The sequence below is a fragment of the Sinocyclocheilus anshuiensis genome, unplaced genomic scaffold (genome assembly GCF_001515605.1).
Source record: "Sinocyclocheilus anshuiensis isolate Anshui unplaced genomic scaffold, SAMN03320099.WGS_v1.1 scaffold127, whole genome shotgun sequence".
Lineage (NCBI taxonomy): Eukaryota > Metazoa > Chordata > Actinopteri > Cypriniformes > Cyprinidae > Sinocyclocheilus > Sinocyclocheilus anshuiensis.
Window position 1 is genome coordinate 622,255 of NW_015552528.1, and position 3,611 is coordinate 625,865.

At 36.5% G+C, this 3,611-nt stretch overlaps 1 pseudogene; it reads left to right on the forward strand.

Annotated features, from left to right (window-relative positions):
• The first annotated feature begins 356 nt into the window (after positions 1-356).
• LOC107663579 (GTPase IMAP family member 5-like) lies at positions 357-3,398 on the forward strand (annotated as a pseudogene).
• The last annotated feature ends 213 nt before the right edge of the window (positions 3,399-3,611 follow it).

Sequence of the window (3,611 nt, forward strand, 5' to 3'; positions counted from 1 at the left end):
CCAAACAGAACACAAAATAAGTTAACCTATGAAAAATTGATACAGTTTTAGGCACAGCTACCCAAAACTGGGTTACATTGACCCAGAACTGGGAAAGTGTATGCATCAATTGATTTGTCAAGTAAAATTAACCCAGCAGCTCAGTTATACAAAAACTACCCAACATAAAAAAAAATAAAAAATAACCCAGCAAAACGGCCTAACAGACTAAATCTAGCGTTTGGAAAAACAACAACAACAACAACACATTTTTAGAGTGTAGATTGTATATTTTGTTCTTTCATTACACTGCATTGAAAAAGATTATAACTTGACCTGACCTGATTCTGATCTTATTCCATATTTTCGTTTCATTTATGTCAGCGCTCAGCTCCAGTCCAGATGATCCAGTGATCCGGATTCTTCTGATGGGCAGAAACGGTTCTGGGAAAAGCTAATCTGGAAACACTATACTGGGAGAAAAGAGGTTTAAAGTCCAAAAACTTAGGAAGAAGCATGAGTCTGAAGTGTGTGAGGGTCAAACACAGATCGGTGGGAACCAGGTTGATGTGATTAATTGTCCAGATCTACTGGATCCAGATCTGAATAAAGAGCAGCTGGAGAAGATGAAAGAGCAGCTGGTCTCTGGATGTTCAGCAGGTCTCAGTTCAGTTCTGCTCACCGTTCCTCTAGAGAAACCTGTGCAAAATGAGGAAGAGATCCTGGATTATATGAAGTGTTTATTTGGTCCTGAGGTTCAGAAACACATCATGATTCTGTTCACACATGAAGATGAACAGGAGGATCTGGATCAGACCATTGATGAATATCTGAAACACAAAGATCATGTGGATCTGCAGCAACATGGTACTGAATGTGTTTCAATAACAGGAGAAAATCAGATGATCGGATACAATAACTACTGCAGAAGATTGAAGGAGTGATGATGGAGAACGGAGGAAAATGTATCATGAAACAAATGAGGAGGAATCACAGCATGGAGACTCTTCGTATCAACTGTAAGATGATTTGTAGTTGTTGTAAATTAATTCACTAATACATGCACGTTAGTCATTAAGTGTAAGGAACTTAGCAAATCAAGTCACTTGTATTTCTATAGCACAATACAGTTTTCAAAGCAGCTTCAGAGTGATAAGAAAATAGTGATTCAATTCTGCTGTAAAGCAGCTCAAAAAGACAATAGTGTTATTATTCAGCTGAGGCCAGTTCAGTATTGATTTAATTCAGTTTGATAACTGTAAAGTTAATCAATTATGTAATGAGGGTGTTTTTCCCAAAGGCATCGTTAGCCAACTATGGCTGCAAGTTCCATCGTTACCAACATAGTTTTCTGATTCGGTGATTCCTGAAACCACAGTTCATCAAACATTCGCAAACTTACGTGGTAGGAGCTACAGCTCTGGACCTGTGGTTAGAAGCATAGTTACTTGTTAGTAAGACGTGGACTTAAATGATTCTCTTGGGAACAATAAGCAAGCTAACGTACAGTACATTCTTCATCTTTCATCCCATTCAAATATATATACATTTAATCACTGTATTTTAGGGTGTCAAATACCAGCTCTGTTTTTGAGGCGTGTGCATAAATGCATAAAGGCAGGGATGGGCAGTATTTCAGATACATGTATTTAAAATACGCATTTGAAATACAAAATACTTTTTTGTATTTTAAAGACTTTTGAAAAAAAAAATCTAATGTAATTTGCATTTGTTCATTTTTCCACACAGTATTTTGTATTTGTATTTTAAATACATTTTCGTGTATTTATGCCCATCTCTGCATAAAGGGAAACCTTGTGACGTATGAAGTAGGGCTTGGCGGTATATCGAGTTTGTACGATATATCGATTTATTTTTAATAGGCGATATGGTATGAGGCAATACCGCCTATATCGATATACAGTAGTTTGATACAAGCACATCTGAATAATAACAGAAGACATAAAGTGAGCAAAAATCAACCATGGTGTTACTACAGGAAAAGTGTAGTAACCATGGTTTTTGGTGTATTGATTACCATTTGTATAACCACAGTTTTACTACAAACACCATGGTTAAACTATGATTAGTGTAGCAAAACACTATTAACTATAGTAACCATGGTTTTTTGGAGTTTTGGATTTGTAGTAAAACCATGGTTAATTTTTGAATGTGCATAACCCAATTTGTCCTAAAAAATGCTTAATATTAAGGGCTTTAAAATAACTGGTAAGATATTGTTATTACATGTACTTGTGTTTATTTACTTTCATTTTTAGTTTAGTGAATTGAACTTCTGCCTTAAAAAGCATTATTTTAGTTTTTAGATCGTAATGTTACAATGTAAGAATGTAATGTGATTTTAGCCCCTTTTTTTGCACATAATGGATGGCATAGCCTACTTTCACTATATTTGTTTTCATTGCCTTTAATATAAACAGCACAATGATGTGATTTGATCTGTAGTTTCAGGAGAGTCTGCAGCAGCAGATCCAGATGAGATTAATGTGATTACTGAGAGGAAAGACCAGATCAGGCTGTTTCTGCTGGGAAAAACTGGATCTGGGAAAAGTGCCACTGCAAACACCATCATCGGCAGAAACCTGTTCAAATGTTCGGCAAGTTCAACCTCTCAGACGAAACGGTGTCAGTCAGAAACCAGAGTGAGGTTTGGTAGAAAGATCTCAGTGATCGACATGCCTGGACTTTATGATACTGAACTCAGTGAGGAGGAAGTTATAAAATAAATAGTGGAATGTGTAACATATGCTTATCCTGGACCACATGCTTTTATTATTGTGATTAAAACTGGTCGATTCACCGAGGAGGGGAAAAAAACAGTGGAGAAACTCAGAAATGTGTTCGGAGAGCAAATACAAAATACACCATGATCCTCTTCACTCACAAAGATGAGTTGGAGGAAAATAAAACGAGATTTTCTACATAATGCTGATCCAGAGCTCAAAAAACTTTTACAGAGTTGTAAAAATCGATTCTTCTTTCTGGACAACAAGTCTGCCAGTTTCCCACAGTTCAAAGATCTGATCAGTAAAATAGAGACGATGGTGGAAGAAAATGAAAGGACGCACTTCACTAATTATGTTTTTGATAAAACAGAGAAACAGAAACTTCAGATTCAGAAGATTCAGAAACAGAAACTGGATGAGAAAGTGAAGCAGTTCAATCAGGAGCACAAAATCAGTTCAACAGAATGGGAGAAAACATATTGCCGTTTAACAGATGAGTCACGATATGACAGTGTGAAGGAGATTATTAATCTAATACGCATATCTGTTTCAGCTCTCAGTCTGGAGGGAGAATTAACCACAAACTCTGAATTCATTCTTGTAGAAGACATAAAGCCTGTAATCAAAGCCATAGAGAAGCTAACAAAAGGGTGTATGTGTGTAATTCAGTGAGAAATGTTATGTCATGAGTCGTCAAGTTCAGTGAAGCTCCAGAAACCTTTTTTTCTTAAAACTTCTGCTTGTGACAATTGTTTGAAATTCTGTATTGTGTAACCCTGATAAGATAATGGGGTTAGTTATATCTTCCTGGGTTCTTTAAGAAAATTGGCAGCTAACTAATAAGTTAAGCCCCCCCCCCCCCCTTTCTGTGCCCTATTTGAACCT